Consider the following 25536-nt stretch of genomic DNA (forward strand, 5'->3'; position numbering starts at 1 on the left):
CTGTAGTTCAGGAACACTCTGCTGTGGGGTTCCGACTGAATGCTGGACTTACTCGGAGGTTGTCGGACCCCCGTCTCTGGTGAGTGCAGGACTCCGCGGGGAGCAGGAAGTCGCCTTCCTTTGCCATCTAAGTGAGTAAAGCCTTGGAAGTTCACCCCTATGGCCTCCGGATTGTTATTTCTGCATCACACCGCGGGACGTGGGATCCCTTTTCCTTATCTACTACCTCCTTCATCCTGTCCCTCTGCCCTGAGGCCTTGCTCCGCCTGTGGGGAGTAGTAAGAACTTTGGCCACAGTAACATCATGCCTCAGCGGACTGCAGCGGCGCTGGTGGCCCTTCACCAGGCACCACGGGTGGCGTAGTCGTTAACCAACCACTCATCCCGGGTAAGCCCTCACCATCTCCTTTTTTTAATGTGACGGCCCTGAGCACGGGTCGGGTCCGGGCCATGTCTGCGTCCCATCTCTCCATCAAAGGACCCGACACCGAGTCCCCCAACACCCAGGGTGAATTAAAAGGGCTTATACCGGACATACTGAAGCGTCACACTACCCTAGCTGCTAAATTTAACAAACCCAGTAAAGTGTAACTTTATTGCTAGAAAGCATAATTGTTAATAAATTCCTAACTTTGATCAATTTATCTTCCGGTAGACAAAATTTCATTTCACGGGAAGACTTTCACGGGAAGATTCTCTGCAGCCAATGGAAGCCCAAATCTTTCAGCAATATCAAAAAAATTTCAATAATTATATATTTAAATAATAATAAACCATTGCACAAACCCGAGACAGAATCATAGACAAAAAGAAAATCATCCAGATAATGGATAATACCACCCTCTGAAATCAATCTGAACAACTCAATGTATAAAAGTTGAAAATGCCTCGGAAGTAAAAACATGACAAGTAAAATCCCATGGGAAGGCACTTATCAAAGTAAAATTGACCATCAAAATAAAAACCCAGGGAGTTAAAAGCAGACAGATGAACTGTTAGCAGTCTAAAGGTCGATTTTACATCTGCTTTAGCTAGCAAAGCATTCTGACCAAACTTACTAAGAATAACTAATGTCTGGTCAAATGATGCATAAAAAAACCGACGCCTCAGACTTGTCCACTTGATCATTTTGGGACGAAAAGACAAATGGTGAATCAGTCTGAAAGAATTAACTTCTTTTTTAGGAACCACTCCAAGGGGCGAGACTCTAAAATTACGTGGGTTAACAAAAGGCCCCGCTATGCTATCCACTACCAGCTCAATTGTCAATTTTTCTTTAACTACCTCTTTAAACCAAATAACAGACTTAAGATTGCAAGACCAGCAACATTGAATTCTGGCACAAAGAAACCATCATTGAAACCATTATGAATTAGTAATGCCTTCTCCTGGTCGCAATACTTGCTTAGCCATGACAACATGTTTGTTAACCTCACTGGTGTCCATGCTCTTGGCCGGATATTCCTTGGTACCTGGCTACACCTAGGATGGGATCCACCACAAAAGGAGCATTCATGTCTATATTTACAATTGGTAAGCCATTTACACTGGCTTTCATTAAAAGCGAAGCAGATGCCTTTTCTCATATTACCCTGTACTCTGCTCAGTTTAGGTGGCATATGTCCTGGAGGGAACATCAGATTTAGCTAAAGGTCTACATCCTTTGAATCCCATTTTAGAGATGGATGTATGGTGAGATTGTTTCTTAATAATTCATCATAATTCAGCCAAGCAAACCACCAAAATTGCGGTATGCTTCCAAAATTATATCCAGGTGCTGAAAAAGTCTGCTAGATTTCTCAGGGAATTTCTCCCCTAATACAGCACTATAGATACAAAATGCTTGGACCCAATTATTAAATGATTTAGAAACACTACCCTATTTTCTTCCTCACTTTTATGATTTTTCTTGTCAATCCTAATAATCTGCTCTTTTTGGGAAGGTAATAATGAAAATAAATCCACAAACTCATTGCCCCAAATGACATGGCAGGTGACCTCACAGGAGGCTGAACACCAACCAGCCTGTATGACATGAGCAGCTGCTGACACTACACACTGCTACATCCAGCTAACTAAGGGTTAACCAATGGACTGTGCTGTGCAGGGGGATAGAATCCCCCCACACAGCTGCTGGAGAGCTCACAGACAGCTGAGTCTTCAGCATTGATCCTGTTAGAAGCTCAATGAAATCAGCCAACAGGGCTCTGGTGTCAGTGTTAGGGGCTTGCAAGGGGCCGGGGAACAAGGGTGGGGGGAGAAGATAATCTCACCACTCCCTCACTCTGCTCCAGCTCCCGAGGTGTGCTCAGGTACTGGAGTCACGTCTCTTGGGGTAACCCGTCCTTCATCTGTGGGTGACATCTGCAGCTGAGGTTCCTCCAGGCATCGCCTAATCCAATCTTCTCCAATATCTCCTTTACTAAGGATCCAGCATAGCACTGATCTTCCACTTCTTTCTTCAGACTGACAGAAAAGACCTTCAGCACCAGGTATTGGTGAATGTGGCAAAATAACCACTGCAATATCCCTGTAAGGCCCTAAATCATGAGCCCTACCTACCCACCCATAGAGGTTGACACCTCAATAGGCAACACAAGTGAAGGTGCCCCTGCGCCTCCTCCTCTAGCCCTGAGAGCCCCTATGACGACCCTAGATAGGTGATTTACCCTTAGAGCACAGATTCTACCAAAAGAAACACAGACATGATAGTCTATAAGACACAAAAGGCAGTAGTCTCATTATGTGGCAATAGATGCTTCATATGGGTACAAGTAAAAGTATTTATCGTTTAATAATAAGGGTTTCTTCACTTGTGAGACCTAGATTCCCGTATGGATTAAATTTAAAGATGGATGTTCTGTTCCATTATTAGGTTCTTGTGGTTTTATTCCATTTTGTGCATGCTTCACATTCATACAGGGTTTCATCTACGTTGATAATCTCCACTAACAACTCCCTTTCTTTTACCTACCAGGTTTATCCTGGAAGTGGCCAGGGAATAGCATTACATATAGTTAGTTACCTATTGTCATGTATTGATAAGACTATTATTTTTTTATTTAAATTAATTTTGTTTAGTTTATCGTTATAGCATTTTATAACCTTTCATTTTAGATCTACATGTAGCCTGTGTCAGTTTGACATTTCTACATATACTGTATGAAGGAGAGATGTCATTACTCTGGATTTTCAGATTTTTCATATACCGTATTTTTTGGATTATGAGACGCATTTGTTTTCTCCCTAATTTGGGAGGAAAAAGGGTGTGCGTCTTATAATGCGAACTTACAGTATTTTACCTGGGGGCGGCGTCGGATCGGGATCCCAGATGTAGGAGGTTGGTGGCGGCTGCAGCGGTAGCGGGGCGATGCTGCGGGCCCCATCCTCAAAAGATGTGTTGTTGATTCAGGGCGGTGGTGGTGGCGGCAGTAGCGGGGTGATGCTGCGGGCCCCATCCTTACAAGATGTGTTGCTGATTCAGGGAGGTGGTGGTGGCGGCAGTAGCGGGGCGATGCTGTGGCCCCGTCCTCAGAAGTCGGGGGTGAGAGCAGCCAAGAGTCCCCATCTTGTACATAGCCCTGCGCTGTGCTTTAGCAAAATGGACACCAAAACATACGTAGTTTGAGATCTCGGGAGGCGAGATCTCATCTCTCGAGATCTGGATCTACGCATGCTCCGATGGCCATTTTACTGAAGCACAGCACAGGGCTATTTACGGGATGCAGAACCTCTCCTGCTCTCACCGCCGACTTCTGGAGGACGGGGCCTCAGCATCTCCCTGCCACCTCCAGAGCCGCAGCATTGCCTGGCCACCGCCGGGGCCGCAGCATCGCCCCGCCACCGCCGCCACCACCGCCGCCTTGAATCAGCGCCACTTATGAGGACAGGGCCCGCAGCATCACCTGACTCCTGCCGCAGCCGTCTCCGCCACCAGTCTCCGGTATGTGTGACCCCGCTCCACCACCGCCCCCCCAGGTAAAAAGGATTATAAGGCGCACCATTTTAGATTTAAAAAAACATTTTTTCCTATTTTGCACCCCAAAATTTGAGGTGCGTCTTATATCCGGTGAGTCTTCTGATCCGCAAAATACGGTTTATGTTGAACCCATATATGTTTCTTCCTGGATATTTTGTCACTATATAGTTCTTTTGAATGGCGGTTTTGATTTAATTAGTCCATAACACATAGTTTTCATACGTTTTCATTCATATTACTTGTTCCAATCATTCTGTATTTTTTTTATTTTTGTACTTTATTTTAATCTTTTTTTTCTGGTTTATATGTAAATTCTTTGTTTCTTGTAAGTTTGCAAACCGCTATTGCATATTATTACAAAGTGTTTAGGGCTAGTACGGCACCATATTTTTGGAGATGTTTCTGGAGTTTCTCTCTGTCTCATGTGAGCACAAATTATTTCATGGATACTCCACCCATGAAATGGTTTCAGAACTTCATATTCAAACAGAGTTTGCCTTTAATTTTTGTTATCCATTAGTGTTGAGCAAACGTGCTTGGATAATGTGTTATCCGAGCATACTCGGTCTTATACGGGTATTTTCAGCGTCCACGGCTAATATGTCTGACTCCCTGCGGCTGCATGTTTTGTGGTGGTAGACAGATGCAACACATGCGGGGATTGCCTAACATATTATCCGTACACGTTCACTCAATACTATTATCCATGATTAAGGACTTGGTTTATAGTCGGAAGTGCGTAGGAAATGCATACTATATTGCTGGATGTAATTGAAGATGTCTTTTACTTTTTAACCGCACAGGAATAAAGTTCTATTTTTTACCTGGATTTTTTGGCTGGAGGAATTTTTTCCTGTTGGATCTATACAGCGTGAGGTCTAGAAGGAGAGGCTTCCTCCATGCTGAGGATCGCAGTCATATAGCAGGGGTGAGCTGGCTGTTTCTAATGCCACGTCTCATGCTGCACATAACACATCTGCATCTCTGGCTGCTGTGGGCATAAAAGGGGACAAACTTATGGTGTGGCCCCCATGCTCCCCTGACCTCAACCCCATTGAGAACCTCTGGAGCATCATCAAAAGGAGTGTCTATCATGGCGGGAGGCAGTTCACATCTAAGCAACAGCTCTGGGAGGGTATTCTGTCCTCATGCAAAACAATTGAAGCAGAAACCATCCGAAACCTGACAAATTCAATGGACGAGAGAGTTCAGAAGCTCCTTTCAAACAAGCGGTCCTATGTGCAAATGTTACATCACCTAGAATAAAGTTTTGAGTTGAAAACTGTTTGATTTCAGTTTGTAATAACCTGCTAATGCTTATAATTTCAAAAATGACCATTTTTTTGTTCTTTATTAAAATGAAAAGGTTGAAAACTCTGCTGTGCATAATAATTTGGAACATGCATTTTGAGTGCAGTTTGAGTGTTTTATTTTTCTAAAAATATACTGTTATCATAGGCAGTTTGTACAAAAACCTTTCAATTGTACTCTAATAGTTATTTGACTGGAAAATTACAATGACTGCAATTCATATAAGTAATTTGGGAAAATCTGAGAAAATATTATTTGCATAATAATTTGGAACACAGTGTATATATCTAGCTATCCATATATCTATTATCTATCTATCTATCTATCTATCTTTCTATCTATCTATCTATCTATCTATCTATCTATCTATCTATCCATATATCTATTTCCTATCCATATATCTATCTATCTATCCATATAGCTATTATCTATCTATACATCGATATAGCTTATAAATGTGCCCCTGCTGTGTACTGTGTAATGACTGTGTCTGACCGTGCAGGAACATGGTCTAATCATACCACATTTCCTGGCCAGGGAGGACGCAAAAGTGTATACAGATATTACAGCAAGGGATAACAAATTATTCTTTCTTTGTATTAAAACACTGCTGTGATCCCATGCTGTAATGTCTGTATACTCTTTTGCTATTCCCCCCTGCCCAGGAGATGTGGTATGATCAGACCATGTTCCTGCTCAGTCAGACACAGACATTACATAGTGTATAACGAGGACGCATTTATGAGATTATCACAGCACAAGAACATCTTATTTAAACACATCCAATTGTGGAAATTATTATTATTCCAAGATCTATTGATTAAAATGAACTTTTATTCATGGAAAACCCCTTTAACCCCTTAAGCCCCGAGGGTGGTTTGCACGTTAATGACCAGGCCAATTTTTACAATTCTGACCACTGTCACTTTATGAGGTAATTACTCTGGAACGCTTCAATGGATTCCCCTGATTCTGAGAATGTTTTTTCGTGACATATTGTACTTCATGATAGTGGTAAAATTTCTTCGATATCACTTGCGTTTATTTGTGAAAAAAACGGAAATTTGGCGAAAATTTTGAAAATTTTGCAATTTTCAAAATTTGAAATTTTATGCCCTTAAATCAGAGAGATATGTCACACAAAAGAGTTAATAAATAACATTTCCCACATGTCTACTTTACATCAGCACAATTTTGGAACCAAAATTTTTTTTTCGTTAGGGAGCTATAAGGGTTAAAAGTTGACCAGCGATTTCTCATTTTTCCAACAAAATTTACAAAACCATTTTTTTAGGGACCACATCACATTTGAAGACACTTTGAGAGGTCTTTATAATAGAAAATACCCAAAAGTGACACCATTCTAAAAACTGCACCGCTCAAGGTGCTCAAAACCACATTCAAGAACTTTATTAACCCTTCAGGTGCTTCACAGGAATTTTTGGAATGTGGAAGAAAAAAATTAACATTTAACTTTTTTCGCAAAAATGTTACTTTAGACCCAATTTTTTTTATTTTCACAGGGGTAACAAGAAAAATGGACCCCAAAATTTGTTGTGCAATTTCCTATGGGCACGCAGATACCCAATATGTGGGGAAAAAATACTGTTTGGGCGCATGGCAGGGCTCGGAAGGGAAGGAGCGCCATTTGACTTTTTGATTGTAAAATTTGCTTGAATAATTAGCGGACGCCATGTTGTGTTTGGAGAGCCCCTGTGTGCCCAAACATTGGAGCTCCCCCACAAGTGACCCCATTTTGGAAACTAGACCCCCAAAGGCACCTATCTAGATGCATAGTGGGGGTTCCAAGTGCTCACTATGCATCTAGATAGGTGCCTTGGGGGGTCTAGTTTCCAAAATGGGGTCACTTGTGGGGGAGCTCAAATGTTTGGGCACGCAGGGGCTCTCCAAACGCAACATGGCGTCCGCTAACAATTTGAGCCGATTTTCCATTCAATTTGTTAGCGGACACCATGTCATGTTTGGAGAGCCCGTAATGTGCCTAAACAGTGGAGGTCCCCCACAAGTGACTCCATTTTGGAAACTATACCCCTCAAGGATTTTATTAAGGTGTATAGTGAACATTTTGAACCCAGAGGTACGACACAGAATTTGTTTACATTAGGTCATCATATTGAATAAGTTGTCATTAGTCTTGAGCGCAAGTGCTCGCTACTTGAGTTTGCATCGGGTACTCAGGTATGCACCATGTACAGCGTGTGCTCGAGTGACATGCTCGAGTCCCTGCTCCGCATGTTTCACGGTAATTATACACCCAAAAAAAAACATGCGGGGATCGCTCATGCATGGCAGGCAATCCCCGTAAAGTTTTTTTGGCCGCGAAGCATATGGGGCAGAGACTCGAGCATGTCACTCAAATACCCACGATACTCAATGCATACCAGAGCACTCGATGCAAACTCAAGTAGCGAGCACTTGCGCTCAACACTAGTCGCCATATCGTCATCTTTTTTTCTTACTTTTGAAAAAATCCCAACCCCATCACAACCCTAACCCCAACCCTAACCCTAACCCCAGCCCTAACCCTAGCACAACCCTAACCGTAGCACAACCCTAACCCTAGCACAACCCTAACCCTAGCACAACCCTAACCCCAAACCCAGCCCTAACCCTAGCCCAATCCTAACCCAAGAGTTTATTTTTGACGCCGTTCCTCGTGCGGTATAAGTGATTAGACGACTTTATTCTTCGGGTCGGTGTGATTACAGCAATACCAGAATCATATGGGGTTTTTATGACTGACAGCTGTCACACACTAAAAGATGCATTTTTTGTAAAATCTAGTTTTTGCATCGCCATATTTTGAGAGCTATAATTTGTCCAGATTTTGGCAGACAGTCATGTGACAGCTTGTTTTTTGCGGGATGAGTTGACGTTTCTATTGGTGCCATTTTCAGGCACGTGACATTTTTTGATCGCTTTCTATTCCGATTTTTGGGAGGCAGAATAAACAAAAACCAACAATTCAGGAATTGTTTTTTTTTTGTTTTTTTTTTATTCTGTTCCACGTGTGGTAAAATTGATAAGGTAGCTTTATTCTTCGGGTCAGTACGTTTACAGCGGTACCACATTTATATCGTTTTTCTATCGTTTTTTGCACTTTTACATATAAAAGCAATTTTATAGAAAAAATTATTTTTTAGCATAGCTTTATTCTGAGAGCTATAACTTTTTTATTTTTCGGCTGATGGAGCTGTATGGCAGCTTGTTTTTTTGCGGGACGAGATGACATTTTCAGTGGTACCATTTTTATTTATATTTGTCTTTTTGATCGCGTGTTATTCCATTTTTTGTTTCGTGGTATGGTGATAAAGCATTGTTTTTTGCTTCGTTTTTTTTTTTTTTTTTTTTACCGTGTTCACTGAAGGGGTTAACTAGTGGGACAGTTTTATAGGTCAGGTTGTTCCGGACGCGGCGATACCAAATATGTGTACTTTTATTGTTTTTTTTTTTGTTTTTTTATAATAATATTTATTGATGGGTACATTATATTTTTATTTTTGGTGGATTATTTTTTTTATTTTTTTTTTTATATTTTTGCAATTTTTTTTCTCACTTTCTGAAAGTTTATATACTTTATTACTTTGTCCCACTCTGGGACTTTCACTTTTTTTTCTCTGATCGCCTGCATGGCACAGGAATGCAGCACCATCCCTGTGCTATGCAGGCTGTCAGCGTTGGACAGGGAGAAGATTGTTTGGAGATGCACTGCGCATGTCCAAACAATCTTCCTGTTGTCTGGTGACCCGGATGTTGTCATGACGACATCGGGTCGTCATGGCAACGCCCGGGAAGCCTTTGCAGATAGCCCCCGCAATGCTGCGATCGACTTCGATCGCAGCATCGCGGGGGTTAATGTGCTGGGAGCGGTGCAGGACCGCTCCCTGCACATAGTATCGGGTGTCAGCTGTGACAATCAGCTGACACCCGGCGGCGATCGCGCCCGCACAGCCTGTGTGCGTGCGCGATCGCCATGACGTACTAATACGGGTCTGGCTCTTAAGTCCCAGGGCACAGACGCGTATTAGTACGTCAAATGTTGTTAAGGGGTTAATCCTTCCTAAATAGTGGCATCTGTTGAACTAAAACTTAGTGATGGCAGTTTTGAGTGATTATTAGAGATAAGCGAGCACTAAAATGCTCGAATGTTTGTTACCCGAACCAAGCAATTTGTAATGCTCGAGTGCTCATTTCGAGTAACGAACATAGTCAATGAGAAATCCAAGCATTTTTCCAGCAGACAATACAAAGAGGTCTTGGGGGGACAGTGAAAATGTTGAAATGGATGGAAAAAGTGCTGAATGGAAGGAGAATGGCAGGGGGAAGACCCTTGGAAGCATATCAGACTCCCAGATCGCTGCTGAGAACAATGGTGTCATACTTTTACTCTACTGTAAGGACTGACAATGAAAAAAAATCAAAAACGGCGAAAAATTGAAGTTTACAGGGAAAAAAATGTTAAGAAACATTCTTTCCTGTATAATGACTTGTATATAAGACTACATTTAAAAAGGATTAAAAAATATAATTTAAGTAAACCAAAATTTATTTTTTTTTATTAAAAAATTTAAAATTTCAGTGTAATTTATGAAGGAAGCAAGAAGTACCAAAAATTAGGGACTCAGATGCACCCTGTGTTAGACATAAAGGAGGGCCTCATACACATTCTGCTCAAATTGTCATGTAGTGTACTCCTAGACTCATAAAGGCTATGCACTGAGTGCAAATCCTTCCCAAATTTACAAGCAGGGTCATGCATACATCCTTGAAGGTACCACCTGTAATCCTTCAATCAAATATTGTGAACAAAGTGTATTTGTGGTACTCCTACACTCATAAAATCTGCACACACTGCAAAGCCAGCCAACAAATATAAGCAGGATCATCCATACACCCTTGCAGGCACCAACTGTAGTGCCTCATAAACAAATTAGGAAAGTGTACTTGTGGTACTTCTACACTCAAAAAGGCTTGGTACAAAGTGCAAAGCCAGGAAAAAATTATGAGTAGGGTCACCCAGTCATCCATAGACCTAGAAGATAACAACCAATTAAATATTAAAAATGAAAAACACTTTATGTGCTGCTGTCATCGGGTGGTGTGGAAAAGTCAGGGCTAATCCAGGTTTTTTTCATTGTTTTCAGAGTGAGCCTGTTGGCACTTTCTGTTGACAGGCAAAAGCGACTGTCTTATATGACTGCCCTCGGCGGCACTAAAAACCTGCTCAGAAAAGACGCTATCATCAGGACAGCACAACATCTCCAAGGCATAGAGGGACTGCTCATGCCAGGTTTCCAGCTATGAGACCCAATAACTGAAGGTCGCAGAGGAATTGGGGCGTATGCTGGTCTGGTCAGCCAGGTATTGCTTGACCAACTCTTAAGTTAAAAATACCGGGTCATCAGGGCATGGATGCTGGGAGGGTGTCATGGAATTGCCCCAGGCCTTTGACAGTGTACCCCTGCCTCTGCTGTGTGTGTTTCTCGCCTCTCTTCCTTGGCTGGGCAAGAAAGATTACCCCCTGCCGCTAGCGTTGACTGATGAGAAATTTTTGTTCAACAAATTTTTCACAATGGCTTACTGTTATAGCACCATTTTAGAAAATTGTTTCCCATCAGGAAGAAGAGATGCAAAATTCTCCTTCTAGCATTGGACTAGCATGCTGAACAACCAGTATTCTTTTTTTTGTACAAAATCAATGTAAAGCATTGGTCATGGGAAAGGCATAGATACATAAAGTCTTCCATGTCTCCACCATGATGACTACTCTCCATCTCCTCCTCCATCTCTTCCTCCTCATTCCCCTTCTCAGCCCATCCACGTAGGAGAGAGGGTACTAAACTTTCGTGGGTACTAGCCTCTTTTGCACAGCCAGCTCCTGTTCCTCATCCTCTTCATAATCCTCCACCTCCTCATTGGAACCAAATCCGTGCCAAGCACATGAGATGAGGGTGGGCTGCGTACTATCTCCATGTATTGTGTCTTCCTCTGGCTCCACCTGGTCCCCATGCCAAGCTTCATGTTTCATTGTCAGCAGCGACTGTTTTAGTAGGCACAGAAGCGGGATTGTTGCGCTGATGATGGCATCATTGCCTCTCACCATCTTTGTGGAGTCCTCAAAGTCTTGGAGTACTGTACAAATGTCAGACATTCATGTGCACTCTTCAGTTGTTATGTGTGGAGGCTGATAAGAATACCGACTGGCATGTTGGAGCTGGTATTCCACAACTGGCCTCTGCTGCTCACAAAGCATTGCCAGTACGTGCAGTGTGGCCTTCCAGCACGTGGTCACGTCAGACATCAGTCAGTGATCTGGCACTACTTGCAAGTGCTGCTACAGCACTGACAGAGCGGCGGCAGCTGTAGTTGACTTGTGTAAATGGGCGCTGAACTGATGTACCTTGACCTGAAGCTCTGGCAAATCTGGGTAGGTTAAGGTTTGCAGAAACTGATGAACTACCAAGTTGAACACATGGGCCAAGCATGGTACATGTATGAGCTTGCCAAGGTTCACAGCTGCGACTAGGTTATGGCCATTATCACACACGACCATGCCTAGTTGGAGGTTCAGCAGCGATAGCCACAGATCTGTCTGTTCTGTTATTCCTTTCAATAATTCTGCCATGGTGTAGGATTTGTCTCCTAGACAAATTAGCTTCAGCAGAGCCTGATGCCACTTCGCTGAGGCAGTGCTGTAGAGCTTTTAGCTTCTGACTGATTTGGAAGATGTGCTCTGAGAAGCAAATCGGAGAGAGAGGATGAGCAGGAGGGGTGCAGGAACTCGTGTAGGCGATGGAGGAAACCCTGGTAGAAGTAGGGCCAGCAATTCTCTGCGTCAGTAACATATGTGCCATGACAGGATGGGACTCGGCCCCGGCTTCCACAATGTTCACCCAGTGTGCCGTCAGGGAAATGTAGCGTCCCTGGCCACAAGTACTTGTGCACTTGTCAGTCATTAAGTGGACAATCCCGGTAACCGAATTGGTAAGAACAAGGGTGATATTCCTGGACACGTTCTGGTACAAGGCAGTGACGCCACAATGGGAGAAATAGTGGTGGCTGGGGACCAAGTACGAAGGAACCAAATTTGTACACCGGTAGCAGGCCAATTTTTGATTTTTTTGTCAAATTTCACACAAACCAAGTTCTACAGTATGTATGACAAGTAACCCTCTTTTTTTCTCCATTATTTTAATTTTTTTAAACTGTACAGTTTTCAAGAAATGAAACATATTTTAATGAAAAGATTGTCAACTAAAAGAAAACTGTGTGACAAAATGTATTTGTTGTTAAAAAATATATTATAATAAAAACACCTTGATGGTAATAGTCAATTATTGAACTACCAAATTTCTACACCTGTATGTAGCAGGTCATTTTTTGCTTTTATTTCAAACCAACGAAATTTCACAAAAGCCAGGTTCTACAGTATATATGACAAAAGTCAATTTTTGGAACAAAAATGTTTTGTGAACTGTACCAGGCCAAGCGGTTTTTAAAATTTTTAACCCACAGTAATTTTACACAGTGCACATTAAACTGTATGGATGACTAAATGAATCCAGAACAAAGTTTTGAACTTTTTGGGGAGTTTTAGATACCACCGTAATGTAATAATAACCGTGTTAAACTGCATGGATGACTAATTGAATCCAGAAAAATGTTTTGAATTTTTTTAATGTAAATATTTTTAAATTGTGCTTCATGTGCTCCTACATTCATAAATGCTTTGCAGAAAGTGCTAAGCCAGGAAAAAAATTATAAAGGAGGGTAATACAGTAATCTTCTTCAGGTGTTCGCTTCTTGTTCTCCTTCCTCGGGAGGCTGGTGTGACTGCCTCCACCTGCTTCATGGAACTCGATTCCCAGGTGCCTGGGCTGTAAATGACCCAGTTTCAGGTAGTGCCACAGCCCCTGACATGTAAAAATGGGCAACAGCTTACTGTGTCACCTGCACCATCACCTGCTCCCGCATAGGAGGTAGGGTACTCCAAGGACAGTGCGATCTTTCAGGGATCGTGGTCCCATCTTGAGCCGCCTTGAGATGTCTCTCCCAGACCCATTCATTCCTCAAGAAGGGTTCAGCCTGCACCCTTCCTCCTGGTATCACACCCACCACATACCAGCGATGTTGACCCTCCATTTTGAGGAATGTGACCCTGGTTCCAGCCGTCAGCTCTTGCAGTCTTCGTGTCACAGGTGTGTCAGAAGTGACAGACAGTCTCCCTGCCGTTGGTTGCAGGAGATCTCTAGGTTTGGCATTGCAAACAGCTTCTAAGTTGAGAGGCTATCTTTAGGACCTAGCGGCTACCTCCCTCTGCTAATTAGCTCTCAAGCCTGGGTGTATATATACTGTACCTGGTGTGTCTGAGAGGTAGTTGCCAGCTGTATTCTTTTCTACTTGTGAAGCCTAGCAGGAGCTGTATTTCGTCCTCTCAGAAGCTTGAGGCCGTGTGCATATTTGGAGTTCATCTAAAGCTAAGCTATTTTCCCCTGTGTTGTCTACCCTTGTTGTCTATAGAGTTTAGTAGAGGTTGACTAGTGTTCATCTCCTTCCATCCCTAGCCGTAGCCTTATGACGCGCCCCCTGGGGCCGTGGGGTACTTGGTAGCCGGGCCGGTCAGTGCTGGGGATGTTACGGTGGGAGTGACCCGGTCCGTGGCCCCGGGCGGTCAATGAAAGGAGAAAAGTAAAAGGGGAATAAAGTTTTTAAAGATAATGTTCGTGACGCCACCTGTGGTATGCAGCTATATGGGGCCGCCACTGCGGTGCAGATCCTCTGGAGTTGATGGTGATGCAGCAGAGTTGGATCAGCTCTCCACAGGTAGAGCTAAGCTCCAGGGCAGGATATAGTGATGCTATGAGGTAGATATTGGTGGTGCGGTGTAGTGCAGGTGATGGTGTTGATAATGAGTCGAGGACACAGTGGGGTGCAGTCTTCAGGCTTTACTCACAGTTCAAAGCAGTTCCAAGTCACCGCTGCAACCGGAAATGACCACCCATGTCGTCCTGTGTCCTCCGGGGTAAGGATCCAGCAATCTCTCAGGTACCTCAGGAGCACTTAAACGGGACCCCGTTCTATGTACCTTTCCTGGTCGTCTCTCTGCACTGGCTCTCGCCCTCCTGCCCTGCGCCTCACAATCAGTGTCCCAAGCAAGAGGCCTCGGGCCTTGTCGGGCAACTTGCAATCCTCTGAACCCTATGTGGCCACCTTTTCAGCGATATAATTGTGTGTTTTGGCTGCAACACCTTGAAAGTTCTGCGGCCTCCAGTTGGCTAGCTGACCCTTGTTGTTCTCCACTAGTTTGGGGCCGGTCCCCTTCTGAGGCCTGATCCCTCCACATCCGTGTGGATTCGGGCACACAGATGGCTTCCTGCACTAACTGCACCCCTAGGATCCACTCTGTCTCTGGAGCCTTCCCTCTGCTCCCTTCCTCTCTCAGTCTCTCCTCCTGGGCCTCTCGCACTAGGCCCGGCTCTCCTCCTCTCCTGAGCGGAGCTCCTCCTGAGCTCCCACTCCCAACTGTCTCCTCTCTGTACTGGACTGACTGACTCAACTCCTTCTAGATGGTTCCCCTCCTTCTTATTATAGAAGAGCGGTGTTCGACTAGAACTGTTCGCCAATCTCAAATTTGAGCTGTTTTGGGCGGTGTTCTAGTTGTTCGATGAACACGAACGATTTGCAAAAAATTCGGCTGTTCGAGGTTATGTTCGATAGCTGTTCGTGCACCAAAAGCGTAACTGGATTTTTTCACATAATGCAGGGATTGTCTGCCACTCATTGTAATGTCACAGCCATGGTGGTTGTGGCATTACAGTGGTTGCCCAAATTGATGGGAACAGTGCTCACAGTGAAACATGAAAAGCCGGCAATTCAGCAGCGGCATACACCGGTACCCGACAATTTAGAACAGAAAGAATAGAGCATCACACATAGATTAGATAGATAGAAACATGTCAGTCACATATATAAGAAGTACAGTGACAGTGTTGTTTACTGTACTTGTCATTTATTGTTAAAGGATTTATTAAAAAAAATAATAGTGTTTTCATGCACCGTCTCTTTAAAAAAGCCGGCCGGCAATTCAGCATCGGTACCCGACAATTTAGAACAGAAAGAATAGAGCATCACACATAGATTAGATAGATAGAAACATGTCAGTCACATATATAATAAGTACAGTGATAGTGTTGATTACTGTACTTGTCATTTAGTGTTAAAATAAAGGATTTATTAAAAAAAAATTGGCGTGGGGTTCCCTGTAATTTTAATCTCTAGCGGAGGTTAAGCAGATGGCTGGGGCAGATGTTTGAAGCCTGGGAAGGGGGTAATACCCACGGAGCTTCCCAGGCTACTAATATCAGCCCCTAGCTGAATACCTAGCCTTTACTAGCTATTAAAATGGGGGACCCCCCAAAAAAATGATGTGGGGTCCCCCCTATTTTAATAGCTAGCAAAGGCTAGGCAGACAGCTGGGGGCTGATATTAATAGCCCAGGAAGGGTACCATGAATATTGGCCCCCTCCCAGGCTAGAAACACCAGCCGTCAGCCGCCCCAGAAATGGCGCATCCATAGGATGCGCCAATTCTGGCACTTAGCTTCGCTCTTCCCACTGCCCTGTAGCAGTGGCAGTGGGGTAATAGGGCTGGGGTTGATGTCAGCTTATAATGCCAGCTGACATCAAGCCCAGGTTAGTAATGGAGAGGCGTCTATAAGACACCCTCATTACTAACCCCATAGTCTAAGTAAAAAAAACCACAAACACCCAGAATAAAGTTCATTAATTGAAATAAACACACAATTCTTTAATGTTCTAAATTAAACCATACTTACCGTCACGCCCATTCCAGCTGAAGCCAATGTCTTCTGCAATAAAAGTAAAATAATAAACCAACCTCATCCTTACCTTTCCATGGTTCCCAGGATGGCTCCAGCTCTGCTACATTCACATGACAGGCTGGATCGCAGCCAAAAACTGCCATCCAGCTTGCCATGCCACATACACTGAGAAGTGCAGGCATGCTTGCGCTCCTCAGTGTCTGGATGTGACGGCATCCAGATGAGCCGAGTTCATGTCCAATGAACTCAGCTCACCTCATGCACGTCATTGACAGCGTGGGAGAATTCTCCTGCGCTCAGCGCTTGAGCAGGAGAATTCTCCCACACTGGGATGGCATTCTGAAGACAGGCTGGATCGCAGCTGAGCGCTGCCATCCAGCTTGTCATCCTTCAGAGACACTGAAGAGCGCAAGCATGCCTGCGCTCTGCAGTGTCTATGAAGGATGGCATGCTGGATGGCAGCGCTCAGCTGCGATCCAGCCTGTCATCTCAAAGCCATCCCAGCATGGGAGAATTCTCCTGCTCAAGCGCTGAGCACAGGAGAATTCTCCCACGCTGTTAGTGACGTGCATGAGGTGAGTTGAGTTCATTGGACATGAACTCGGCTCATCTGGATGCCTTCACAGCCAGACACTGAGGAGCGCAAGCATGCCTGCGCATCTCAGTGTCTGTGGCATGGCAAGCTGGATGGCAGCTTTCGGCTGCGATCCAGCCTGTCATGTGAATGTAGCAGAGCTGGAGCCGTCCTGAGAACCATGGAAAGGTAAGGATGATGTTGGTTTATTATTTTACTATTATTGCAGGAGATCGTTGGCTTCAGCTGGAATGGGCGTGATGGTAAGTATGGTTTAATTTAGAACATTAAAAAATTGTGTGTTTATTTCAATTAAAGGACTTTATTCTGGGTGTTTGTGTTTTTTTTAAATACTTTACTATAAATTCATGGTGGTCATGTCTAATATTGGTGTGACCCCATGAATTTCGGGCTTAAGACCAGCTGATAATACCAAGCTGGCCCTAACCCCTTTATTACCCAGTGAGCCACCGCACCAGGGCCCTGGATGAGTTGGGTACAGCGCCAGAAGATGGCGCTTCTATGAACGCGCCATTTTCTGGGGTGGCTGCAGACTGCAATTTGCAGCGGGGGCGTGGGGGGCACGAAAGCTTGGGCCTCCTTGCGCTGCGGATTCCAGCACCCAGCTGCCTAGTTGTACCTGGCTGGACACAAAAATAGGGCGAAGCCCGACGTATTTTTTTTTTAAATTATTTCATGAAATTCATGAAATAATTTTAAAAAAAAAGGGCTTCCGTATATTGTTGTGTCCGGCCAGGTACAAATAGGCAGCTGGTGGTTGGGGGCAGCCCGTTCCTGCCTGCTGTACCTGGCTGGACACAAAAATAGGGCGAAGCCCCACATCAATTTTTTTTTAATTATTTCATGAAATTCATTCATTTGACACCTTTGAAGGTGTTTTCTATATATTTTTATTTGCCTGCCATTGGTTTTAACGGTGTTCGACGGTGTTCGACAGTGTTCTAAGGTGTTCCACGAACAGTTCGACGAACCAAACCCGAACACTACGGGGGTGGCTCAACACTACTTCTTATACCCTTTCTGTCTGTGCTCCCCTGATCTACTTCCTCCACCCACCTCCTTTACCTAGTTCCACCCTCCAGATAGGGACCAGGGACTTTGCTCTCCCTAAGGAGCAATCTCGCCCTTCCCTACTGAAGTGAAGTGTATTGGTTGTGTGTGTGTGGGTCCCAGGTAGTACTTCATCCTTACCTGAGAGTGGGGTACCACACCTCTGGGTGAGATGCAGTACCTCTGTGGCTACTGGACCCACAGGGGCGCCACACTTACATCAGGGAGAGTAGGGTGAGGCACGCGTTGGCGATTGCTGAGGAGGCAATATAGGGACGGTAGTTGAGACAGGGTGACGCTAGAACAGACTAGGAGGTCTCCACTTCCCCCTTTCCCTAGTGTTTGTGCTCCCTTTCCCTTTTCCCTCTGTGTTGCACTAGTCTTTCCCACACCTCGTGTAACACTTCGGGGCAGTGCCACTGGCTGGAAGAGATGTCATGATGGGTTCCAAACTCTTTGATCGACCACTTTCTCTACTGTGGGTTGTATGTAACACCCCCCCGGCATGCCAACGGTCGGTACCTTGCGGCTAGCGGCCCACTAGCATTTTTCCTGTCCTGGTCTTGGCTCGCCTCCTTCTCTCTTCCAACAGGCTAGGCCCTGCAGTCCGCTCACTAGTTGCTGGCTCCTGGCTCTCCTATCTGCTGTCCGCAAGAACCCCAGTGTTAAAGGCTTTGGCCTGGGTTTGCGCCTTTGTAAATCTGGGAAAGCAGCTGGTTCAGGACCACAGGCTATTGCGACCTCCACTGTCATGCTAGCTTGGTCTGACTCTGATATTCCTCTGGTCACTCCCTCGGGAGTCTCGCAGGATTATGCCACCTTTGTTACCTTGTCGCCCACTAAGCACTTTACACTGTATGGTTTACTAATTCAATCCAGAAACTTGAATGCATTTTTTTGGAGTGTTATATACCACTGAAATGTACTACAAAGCACGTAATGCTCTATGGCTGCGTAATTGAACACAGAAAAAAATTTTGAACGCTCTTTTGGGGTGTTATATACCAATGAAATGTAACAGAAGGCACGTAATACTCCATGGACGAGTAATTGAATCCAGATACATTTTTGAACCCTTTTTAGGAGAGTTATTTACCACGAAATGTACCACAAAGGACATAATACTTTATGGATGAATAATTGAATACAGAAAACATTTTCAATGCTTTTTTTGACTGTTATATACCACTGAAATGTAACAGAAAGCATGTAATACTCTATGGGTGACTAAATGAATCAAGAAAAAAATTTCAACCCTTTTTTTGGATGGTTATATACCACCGAAATGTACCCCAGAACATGTAATACTGTATGTATGGGCAATATATAAAAAAAAAAAATGAAAACTTGTTTTGAGGATTATATACCACTGAAATGTACCCCAAAACATGTAATTCTCTATGGATGAGCAATATAATACCGATACAGGGTTGTTTACCACCAAAATATACCAAAGAGGACATAACACTGTATGGATGAGTAATTGAATCCAAATTAATTTTTCAAGCATCATTGCATCCATAAAAACTGTTTTACCATCGTGATGTAACAAGAGCTGTGTTAGTGCATGGATGAATCACTGAATCCATATACATTTTGGAAGGATTTTTTCAAGTTTTATATAGCACCGTAATGTAACAAGAACTGTGTTACAGTGTATAGATGAATCATTGAATTCATAAAAATTTTTTGAAGGTTTTTGCATTTTATATACCACCGAAATGTAACAGAAAGCACATAATACTCTATAGATGAGTAATTGAATCCAGACAAATATTTCTATGCTTTTTTCGAGTATAATATAACACAGAAATGTACAACCAATCATGTAATACTGTATGGGTGACAATAATTATTTTTTTTACTCACTTATATAGCGCCATTAATTCCACAGCGCTTTACAGACATTATCGGCACTGTCCCCATTAGGGCTCACAATCTAAATTTCCTATCAGTATGTCTTTAGAATGTGGGAGGAAACCGGAGAACCCGGAGGAAACCCACGCAAACAAGGGGAGAACATACAAACTCCTTGAAGATGTTGTCCTTAGTGGGATTTAAACCTAGGACCCCAGCGCTGCAAGGCTTCAGTGCTAACCACTGAGCCACCGTGCTGCAACAGAGTAATATTTTTTACCCCGCCCCCCAAAAAAAATCCGGCCACGTGCAGCTGCAGTATGTTTTGCAACTGACTGTGAAGCCATCAGCCCTGCCTACAGCCTTTATTCTACCACTTTCCCTGCGACTGTCCCTAGGCTAAATGCACACTGGATTATCCCTTAGAAGGACTGTTAGTATGATAGTTCAGAATCAGCGCCAGTATCAATGCTAGAGGACTATGATACGTTCAAGTGTGCGCACACAGGCCTGGACAAACACTCTCTCCTTCCAATACAAAGTGTTCCTGAGCTGTGGATTGGTGTCAGTGTTGCTGATCGAGTTGGTGCCTTTCCTTTTATAACCTCTGATGAGATAATGCGGCCAGCCAATCACAGTAATGCCACTACCAAGATGGCTACGGGAATAGAGTGACTGGCAGGCAATTCTGGCATGTTTATTGGCTGCGTAAAAGGCGCCAAACATGTGGAGCGGAGATTCAAGCATTACATCCCAAGCACTAGATAATGCTTGTCGAGTGCCGAGCACATCTGAACACTCAGATATTCGAGTGATGTCAGAGTATCACCGATATTCCCTAGTGATTATTAATGAGTTTGAGATGTACATTAGAGGGTTGCAATCATTTTAGACAGACAAGGCGGTCTTGTAGTGGATACCCTAAGTCATGACCACCCTCGCAGGAGCTGGTGTGATGTGTGGGTGTGACAATAAACTTGAATATTAGAGAGCAAAACTGGGAAATCGGTAGATGAGCATGCTCCATTTCTTTAGTTTAGACTATACTGGGCTACATGTTAATATTAAAAAAGGGTGGATGACTCCTCTAATATGACATTGATATCAAAAGTGAATGCCACAAAAAAACTGCTAAGTTGCTTCCAACCCCACTAAAAAAAATAGCATGTACCTCAAAAATACAACATTTCCAGACAAAACATTACTTAAATGATGGAAAAAGGAAAACGTTAGCGAATCCGAAGTGAGAAGAAAAAATAATGAAGGAAATAATTTTTGCCGTAATGTAGTATACTTACTGGACCCTGCTCCAGTGATGCCTTCTATCACTACACGCCACCGTACTGATTGAGGGCAGCACCAATGATATTGGAGGCGGAGATGTCAGCATTAGTGATGACTGATGAGCAAGCATGCTCGTCACTGCTTGGTACTCGCCCGAGCAGCTCACTGGTCGACATGCTCGGCCAGTATTTCCGGGATGCTCGGGTGGGAGCTTGGGTCCCCGCCCTGCATGTTTGGCCCTCTTTAGTGAGCCAATTAACATACAGAGATTGCTTGCCATGCACTGTAATGCTGTAGCCATGTTGGTTGTGGCATTACAGTGATTGACAGGTCGCATAGCGTCATCGGGTCTATATAAGACCTTGTGGCCCTATGCTCGTCACAGACTAACCCAGAAACAGGCAGATTAGGGAGAGATACTGCTGAGCTAGGGAGAGAATTGGAGGTGAAATAGTTAGTTCAGATAGATATATATCTTGGTGTATAAAACCTACAACTAACAGTCCTTCTGAGGACTAATCCTGCTGCACATATTAATCCTGATGGCAGGAGTTAGGCAAGTAGGCAGGCAGGGTTTGTGGCAGTGTATACAGCACAATAGGGTCCATTGCATGTTCTGTCTGATGCTGCTGTTACAGATATCCATATAGCCCTACATATCCGGGCTAATTTTTTTTTTTTTGCTCTTAATCCTGATAATTTGCTTAAAAAGCAATCCAGAGTATACTATTTTACTGCTCCATTTGCTTGTTAGCAGAATACAGACAGATGTTTTTGATTATATTCGCATTACTGTATTGTAGAAGCAGAGATACTTTTCCATGAACAGCCGTGATCCCATATTACTGCCATAACAATACAGACATTTTGTGGAGCATGCCAAATATTACTCTCCTTTTAAAATCAGTCAGCTGTGTTTTGTTGAACCTATTCACACTTGGTTGCTGACAAATACCATACTATTAGGCGACTGCCTGAAACCATGGCCATCAGACATGATCCCATATTACTGCCGTAATAATACAGAAATTTTTGGAAATGTGTCACATATTACACTGCATTTAAAGTCTGCCAGGTGTATGTTCCAAACTATTGACACTTGGTCTCTGACAAATACCATACTATTAGGTGACTGTCTGAAACTGTAGCCATCAGACTTGATGCCATTTTATTGCCGTAACAAAACAGAATTTTTTGGGAATGTGTTACACTTCATTTAAAGTATAGCAGTTGTGTGTTCAAACCTATTCACAGTTGGTCGCTGCAAATAGCATATCTGTGAACAATGTTGTCAGAGTATTGCGCCACTTTTACAGACTGAAAATAAAAAATACAAAAAACAAGCTAAAATGGATTTTACTGAAAAAAATGTCGAGAAAGATTCTTTTCAGGGTAATGACTTATATATAAAAAATAATAATAAAAAAAAAGTTTTGGACTGTGGAAGAGATTTATGCGACCAGAATGAACACTCATCTTGAGTTGATGATATCACCTAGCACCTGTCTCTATTGTAAATGCATCTAACAGCGTTATCAATAGGGAATCAAATAGATGTTTTTTTTTTTTTTCGGCAGCACCAGCAGCACGCAGTATACAGCTGGCTGAATCGGTGTACTGCGCTATCTATACTGCCATACCTCACCCGTAAACAAATTTCAGATAAGACAGGTAATATTCTAGAATATAGAATCTATTTGAATTGTCCTTCCCATTGTTAAAGAGTGGGTCTACTATACTGTTATTCCATATATGCAGCAATTAGAAGGGCTGGCAAAAATTAGGACGCACTCCAATACGCATTTGAAGAGACATAAAAAACAAACAAATATGCAAAAACACAGTAGGATCTTTAGTATAAAAAACAGACTCACCAATGTAACTTCAATGTAATTATAATGTACAGCTCCTGCACCTCCTCCTCTTTGACCTCCATCAGTCACAAGCTGGAAGCACTGCAGCACTGCCTTGGCCAAGCGGCAACAGGCTGTGCTGAAGATAATATGCTTAGGTGACCAATCGCACACCACTGCAGAGTTGTTGAAATCTGTAACACAGCAGGCAGATCTGTGGCGCTCACTGCTAAACATACAGCCAAGCATGGTCATGTGTAACAATGTCCTGAACCTGGTGGTGGAGAAATGATAGCTGGAGTAGACATGGTTTCCCTCTATGCCAGTCCTTTCACCGAGCTAAAGAATATGGCTGTGGTGAAATAAAATTATCACTGAGAAGCAGTGTCAGACAGAATAACATTTGGTCAACCAGAGGATTTGATTCGGAGGGCCCACCTTTCTCCCCTGCTCAAGAGCCCCATAGCAGCTGCTAGGTTTGTGCTATGAACTCTCCTGAAGGAGAAGCTAGGGCTCACCGGAGGATTCTCCGTTTCTCTGGTGGGCCCGTCCAACCCTGCCGAGAAACAGCTCTGGCTAAGAAAAATCTGTGTGAAGGTTCCCGGACACTCTATGGCTGCTTTTTTTTTACTGTGGACTGGCTCAAGCAATCTACAATATTGCAATCTATAAGATTCCTTCGCTGGCTCCAAATTGCCCAGCGTATCCAGTTCAGACTACTAACACTGACCTTCAAAGTCATCCATAACCTTTCTCCTCTGTACAACTCTGAACTAATCTCCCTATATCTTCCCTTACATAATCTCCAGGCTAACATGCTGGAGAAACTTGCATCTACTGCCACTCAGTATCTTCAGCTCCTTTGTGAGAAACTAATGTATTTGGGCAGCCACTCAGTCTACCAAATAAAATTCCTGAGAAGGAAATTGTCGACGGCTTTGCTTCTGGTACTAGGTGCACTGCTAAAACCTTGGCGTGCCATAATTCACTGCAAATATTCCTGGAGGGTTGGAGACTAGTGAAGAGCGTGCACTAAAATGCTTGGGTACTCGTTGCTCGGGTCGAGCAAATTGGAATGGTCGAGTGCTGGGTCTGAGTAACGAACCCAATGTAAGTCTATGGGAACGCGAGCATTTTTCTGGCGGCTCCCCCCGGCAGTCTGCAGAGGGCCTGAAAATTGCCCAAATCGACGGGAACAATGCTCAAATGACATAGGAACAGCATGGGGAAGACCCTTGGAAGCATTTCTGACTCCCAGGTCACTGCTGTCAACAACGTTGTCAGAGGTATTATGCCACTTTTACGGACTCACAATAAAACATGCAAACGAAACCAAAATGGATTTTCCTGGGAAATATGGTAAAGGACATCCTTTCCAGGGTAATGAATTGTATATAAGGCAAAATAAACAACCAAAAACAAAAATGATCCTCTACACCTTTGGCTATATTCACACGTATCGTTTTTGATGCGTTTTTGCACTTTTGCATTGCTTTCAACCAAGACAAATGGATTCACCGGGAAATGACATTTTAACATTTTACAATCTTATCTGGTCATGTGGTGTGAGACACATCAACAGACACATGCATACAGTGCTGAAAAGACATGGTAGCAGCATAGGGAAGACCCCCGGAAGTGTCTCTGACTCCCAGGTCACTGCCTAAGTGTGCCCATCATAAGTGATCCTTGGCGCATGCGAAGGTGCCTCCAGCCATGCACCTGTCGTTGCAGACTTGCAACAATCACCATACATGTCCTTGTCTCAGCGCAGTATTCAATTGTCCCTACCCCATTCCTTGGAATGCAAGCGCAAGTATGCAGCCAGCCACCCACCTACCCACAGCCTGCAATACTATACTGCCAAATTTTTGACAGCTGCTTGCATTTGAAATGTGGCCTTTTAGGCTCGTGGAGGCAGAAGCTGTCCACAACCTCATGGTGGTGGCGGCCAGGTGTCCATTCTCGGTCCCCAGAAGCCACTATTTCTCCCGATGTCGTCTCCACCTTCCACAAGTGCGGGTCCCACAACATTACCCATGCCCTCCCCAGTGCACTTACTGGGAAAGATCACCTAACCACAAACACATGGTCAAGTGAATGTGGCCAGTGACGGTACAGAGCCAGTCCACAGCTTGTTGGTGAGTTGTATTTCACCACAGCTGTATTTTTTAGCTCGGTGAAAGGACTGACATTTGGGAAACCGTATCTACTCTGGCCTTCATTTCTCCGTCACCAGGTTCCGCCCATTGTCACACACGAACATGCCTGGCTGTATGTTCAGCGGTGCAAGCCACAGATAAGGCTGCTGTGTTACAGCTTTCAACAACTCTGCACCAGTGGGCAGTTTGTCACCTAAGCATTAAGCATGTTATCTTCAGCACAGCCTGTTGCCGCTTGGCCAAGGCAGTGCTGCAGTGCTTTCAGCTTGTGACTAGTGTTGAGCGATACCTTCCGATATCGGGAAATATCGGATCGGATTGGATCGGACCGATACCGAAAAAGTATCGGATATCGCCGATTCCGATACCGGAAACCAATGCAAGTCAATGGGACATAAATATCGGAATTAAAATAAACCCTTTCTTTCCTTGTAGGTTATTTCTACATGAAGGAAAACAACTAAGAATAATGTAGAATGTATTGGGGGAGGTGGGGGAGACAATAAAGGCATAGAGGTTTAGCCCAGTCAAATGGAATAGCAGGAATTACTATTTTTTTATTATGTTCTGAGTTACGGAAATAT

The 25536-nt window shown here is 43.8% G+C and overlaps 1 protein-coding gene across 1 annotated transcript in view; it reads left to right on the forward strand.

The window, feature by feature from the left end:
- The first annotated feature begins 2176 nt into the window (after positions 1-2176).
- LOC141161980 (uncharacterized) overlaps positions 2177-25536 on the forward strand; it is a 172546-nt gene continuing 149186 nt past the window's right edge. Inside the window, exon 1 of the mRNA XM_073647573.1 lies at positions 2177-2492. The gene's annotated coding sequence lies outside the window, so the exon portion shown is untranslated. The remainder of the gene's footprint in view (positions 2493-25536) is intronic.

Source organism: Phyllobates terribilis, unplaced genomic scaffold (genome assembly GCF_046119375.1).
Source record: "Phyllobates terribilis strain yellow unplaced genomic scaffold, ASM4611937v1 Scaffold_9__5_contigs__length_417890890, whole genome shotgun sequence".
Lineage (NCBI taxonomy): Eukaryota > Metazoa > Chordata > Amphibia > Anura > Dendrobatidae > Phyllobates > Phyllobates terribilis.